General features: G+C 42.9%; 1 long non-coding RNA gene across 1 annotated transcript; it reads right to left on the bottom strand.

The window, feature by feature from the left end:
• Positions 1-3,989: 3,989 nt before the first annotated feature.
• Positions 3,990-4,850, bottom strand: LOC311017287. Its single transcript, XR_014597616.1, has 2 exons — positions 4,725-4,850; positions 3,990-4,232 (listed from the first exon to the last, which is right to left on the bottom strand). It is a non-coding gene; the product is annotated as an uncharacterized lncRNA (long non-coding RNA).
• Positions 4,851-5,432: the final 582 nt, after the last annotated feature.

Consider the following 5,432-nt stretch of genomic DNA (forward strand, 5'->3'; position numbering starts at 1 on the left):
TTCCAGTACTGATTAGATGCATTGAGCAAATCAATAATTGGATGGAGCAGAATTTTCTCAAATTATACAAAGACAAAACTGAAATCATTGTTTTTGGAGCCAAGGAAGAACGGTCAAAAGTTAGCACCCAGCTTCAAGTGGTAATGCTAAAAACCACAAACAAAGCCAGAAACTTAGGTGTAGTCATGGACTCAGACCTGGACTTCAACAGCCACATAAAATCAGTTACAAAGTCAGCCTACTATCACCTAAAGAATATATCAAGGATTAAAGGACTTATGACTCAGCAGGATTTGGAAAAACTTGTCCATTCATTTATCTTCAGCAGGCTCTACTACTGTAACAGTGTCAGAGTCACCAAGACCAAAAAAGTGGATCACATTACTCCGGTTCTCAGGTCTTTACACTGGCTTCCTGTCTGTCAAAGAATTGACTTTAAAATACTACTGCTGGTTTACAAAGCACTGAATGGTTTAGGACCAAAATACATTTCTGATCTTCTGCTTAGCTACGAACCATCCAGACCTCTCAGATCATCTGGGGCAGGTCTGCTCTGTGTCCCCAGGGTCAGAACCAAACATGGAGAGGCAGTGTTCAGTTTTTACGCACCACATATCTGGAACAAACTTCCAGAAAGCTGCAGGTCTGCTGCAAATCTCAGCTGTTTTAAATAAGACTGAAGACTTATGTTTGCCGCTGCCTTTCAGTAATCAATACTATCTGTGAACTTCTTATGCTGCACTGTATTTTCTATTCCTTGATATTCTTGTTTTTAATGATTTATTTTTAATTTATTTTATTATTTAATTTTAAACTTTATTTTATTATTGGTTGGTTTTAATGAGGGTTTTTCTATGCATTATAATTTTGCCTTTATTTTATTTTAATTCTTCTATTTTTTTCCCCTTTATTATGACATTTTTATGATGTGAAGCACTTTGAGACTGCCTTGTGTATGAAATGTGCTATACAAATAAAGTTGCCTTGCCTTGCCTCACCCTGGCCAGATTTCTTCCATTTTCTCTATGCCGACACTGATCTGTTGGTTCGCAGAGATTCGGACAGCCAGGGAGGGGAGTGAGATGATCACGCTGGTCGTGAGGTGAGGGGACAGAGAGTGTCCAAAGAAGAGGAGAGTAAGGACATCTCTTTAATGCCTCTAGGCATTAAAGAGAATTGTTCTGTGGATGGTAGTGAGGAAAAACAGTTGAGGAGAGAGCGGAGGGAGTGAGGGATTTCAGGTTGTGGCGGCTGGTGACAGTTCGAGGTGTAGAGGGGAGGGACGTGGTGGACTTCATGGAGAGGGAGTAAGTCACAAAGTGGTGGTCGGACACTGAGCGGGGTAAGAGAGAATCCGGAGATGCCACGGATCTTGTGAAGACAAAGTCAAGTTGGTTCCCGGCCCAGTGAGTGGGTGAAGAGCGGGTGAGTGCAGGCCTGGACTGGGACAAAAATTTGGCCCTGGACTTTTTGTTCCAGACTGGCCCACCCCAATCCGCGCGAAGATACTGTGCCAACTCGGCCCGTTGATGTACTGTACATACTGTATAATCACACAAGCCCTTAATAACACTACTATACTGAATAATATCCCTTTATATTCTGGAGCCTTGAATAAAATAAATGATGACTACACAGTATGTTGCTCATTTGCTCTTAAGGATACTGGAGAAAGGATTTAAAATTCAAGAGTGTTTATTCAACTCTGACTGAAAAAAATATGTAAAGCACATTTTAACAAATTGGACAGTGGACACGAAGAAAAGTGTATTGATACTGTTATGCACCTGGCCTAGGGGTGCCAGGCTACACAACAAAAAAAGGTGGGAGACAAGTTTTCCAAACAAATTAAGTATTTATTAAATAAACCAATTTAAGTGTTCAAATCATGATTCAAAATATGGGATGTGGGAGTCAGTAAATCAGTAGTGTAGAGTGTATATGCATGTGCGTGTGTGTGTTGTTTCAACAGAAGTGTTGAGGTGTGCATGGCTGCGGAGCTGAATAGGAAATGAAAAGAACAGAGAGGGAGGGACTGGGGAAGCAGGCTTTTATAGGGTGTTGGCACCCGGGCCCAGGTGCACGCCAATTGAGGCCAATTATGTCACTGCTCCCCAGTCCTAGAAACAATTAGAAAACAGAATGAAATAGGAGACAAAGCAAACAACAACAAACCATAACCAATAACCATAGAACCTAAGAGTGAACAACAAACTACTATAATACACAATATACAGGGAACCGTCACCCCCCCCCCCCCCATAAAGACGGGGTCCCAAAGGGATCACAGGCAACCCATTTTACATTAGATAAATATACTACCTACTCTCTACCATACCAAACCTCTACTCCAATGGCCGCCTGCCCACTGTCACAGGCCTCCACCCCAGCACCCGGATCCAAGGAAGCACTTTAAGGGGTGTAAGACAGACGGAGGTAAAAAGGACCAACGGAGACCGGACCTCAGTCATGAGGAGCCCGTGACAACGCATCGGCCACCACGTTTTCCGTCCCTTTAACATGACGAATGTCCAGGGTATAGGATTGCAGGAACAGTGACCATCTTAGCAATCTCTGGTTTGGACACTGCAAAGAATGTAAGAAAGTCAGAGGGTTATGGTCTGTATAAATAACCAGGGGGGTACTACCGCCCACATAAACACCAAAATGTTGTAAAGCTAAAATCAAAGCCAATGCTTCCTTTTCAATGACCGAGTAATTTAGCTGGTAAGAGTTGAATTTCTTGGAATAGAAGCTAACAGGTTTATCTATGCCCAGGTTGTCCTCTTGCATTAGTACGGCCCCCGCCCCCCTTAGCCGTGCCCCCGAGTCGAGATATTCAATACGAACCTCTCGCTACTGCCACACCTGATGCACCTAGCCACCCCCCGGCCTAAACCCGCGAGCTATTTTTACCCAGGCAGCTAAGTGCACCTACCAGGGACACTCGTATTAAACAATAAGCGTACAAAATCAAAACCAGCCAGGCAATTTTTATTTCAACTTAGCTGCACAACTACCAGGAATAAACAACTCCCCAACCGCACAAAATGAACCAAACAGCTACTGTACTGTAACTGAAATAACCAAACCTAACCAAATTAACTCAAATCTAAACAGATTCATTCAACTCATAGCAATTAACTGCATCTCCCCAAAGTCCAAATAACAAGCATGTAACATTGCTTTGTCTACTCACCGGACTGTTGACCAAATAATGGAACGAAGGAACCCCCCGGAAAGATTCCCAAATGACGTCACTCCATTCACAAAACCACAGTGTGGCACAAACCAATACAGGAGGGAGAGTAAATTGACGCTCCAAACTCACTGCACAAACAAATTACTTCTTATGGACGAGCCCCCATTTTGTTATGCACCTGGCCTCGGGGTGCCAGGCTACACAACAAAAAAAGGTGAGGGACAAGTTTTCCAAACAAATTAAGTATTTATTAAATAAACCAATTTAAGTGTTCAAATCATGATTCAAAATATGGGATGTGGAAGTCAGTAAATCAGTAGTGTAGAGTGTATATGCATGAGTGGATTATGTGTGTGTGTGTGTGTGTTGTTTCAACAGAAGTGTTGAGAGGCGTGCATGGCTGCGGAGCTGAATAGGAAATGAAAAGAACAGAGAGGGAAGGACTGGGGAAGCAGGCTTTTATAGGGCGTTGGCACCCGGGCCCAGGTGCACGCCAATTGAGGCCAATCAATTATGTCACTGCTCCCCAGTCCTAGAAACAATTAGAAAACAGAATGAAATAGGGGACAAAGCAAACAACAACAAACCATAACCAATAACCATAGAACCTAAGAGTGAACAACAAACTATAATACACAATATACAGGGAACCGTCACAATACTTAAAACACTTTAACTCTGGTGACCTGATATTGGGGATAGGTCAAAAATTGTCAAAATAGCAGATCTACATGCTCAAACCACACCACATTGCAACATGTGAGTTTTAAGCTTGTAGATCTGCAAATGTGTGGCATGCTTTGATGAAAATATAAAATAGTGGTTAATAAAAGCAACTATCAATTAATCAGGATAGTATATTATTTTCCAACACTTTAGATAACTAGATTTAGTTATAACAAACCACACACTATGCAGAGATCTATTATGTCAAGTAAAGTTCATAGACAACGGTTCTGAACATTTAGTGAATGAGTGTTTATCCACAACATGTTATCTAGCACACACACCTGCTATCACCACCACCAATCTCCTCCTCCTCCTGTACCACCATGGCAGCGGGAGCCTCACTTTCACTGTCCGCCTGCGACACCTGCCTAAAGGGACCCGCCGCAGCTGGCGCAGCCGAAGCCTCGGAGCCTGAGGCCATGCCGTCGCCGGCCCCCGCTGCAGCAAGCATGTTTAATATGTTTCTGCTCTTAGCGGCAGCAGTAGCGAGAGCTTTTTTTTTCTTTTCCCTCAGTTTTTCTGCACTGCCTTTTTCGTTTTTTCTCCATTTTCGCTTGTTTTTCGTGTGTGTCTCTTCTCTCTCATAATGATTGCTCATCATTAAAGGTGATTGGACGAGGGGGGGTCTGGAAAATGGGTGGGACTACTGGGCCTCTGTAGCCTATCATAGGGCCACTGGGCCAGGTATTCTTTAGATAGAAAAGCCACTGGGCCTTGAATGTGTCTGTGGGCTGCAGCTGAGCTCTGATGTCTCCCTCCCTGGGCTGCAGCAAAAAAAAAAAAAAAAAGGCACCCACTGCCGGCCCATTATTGACCGGCCCACCGGGAAAACTCCGGGTACTCCCTATGGCCAATCCACCCCTGGGTGAGTGTGAGGTCAAATGTGAAAAACACACGCACACAAACACACACACACACAAACACACGCAAATGCACATACAAACACACACGCACATACGCCAGGACATTTGAGAACAGGTGACTGTCTTTCTGATTCATGTCTTATCTGGGCCTTGCTCTTTTTGAACGATTGACTTTAGAGAGCAGTTTTAGTGCAGCAGTGTGAAAATGTAAACAAGGTTGAGAAGGCAGGAGTTTTGTTTATGCAGCCCAATTATCTGATGACACATGCAAACACACACACTCTTATTTTGTCATGAACATGCAGACATTGCATTTTTTTACATAAGGATTTCAGTGTCTGTGGTTTGATAACACACAGACACACTCCTGGAAAATATTTTTCACTTCAACCATTCGGACTAAAAGAGGTTATCACACATCAAAACCATTTTAGTTGAAGACGGAAAATGTATTACACAAGGATGCCAATTTTCTGTAAAGGGTCACCATAGAACTCAGTGGGGGAGGGGCTAAAAAGGGGCAATTTTGTGATTGACTTGATTTTTCAAAACTTCACTTTGTTAGGGGGAAATGGGTAATTACAGGAAAAATAATGTTTCAATTTCATTTAAAAGGAGGAGGTCAAGAAATATGGTTA

The sequence above is a fragment of the Eutrigla gurnardus genome, assembly GCF_963514095.1.
Source record: "Eutrigla gurnardus genome assembly, chromosome: 8".
NCBI classification, from domain to species: Eukaryota; Metazoa; Chordata; class Actinopteri; order Perciformes; family Triglidae; genus Eutrigla; species Eutrigla gurnardus.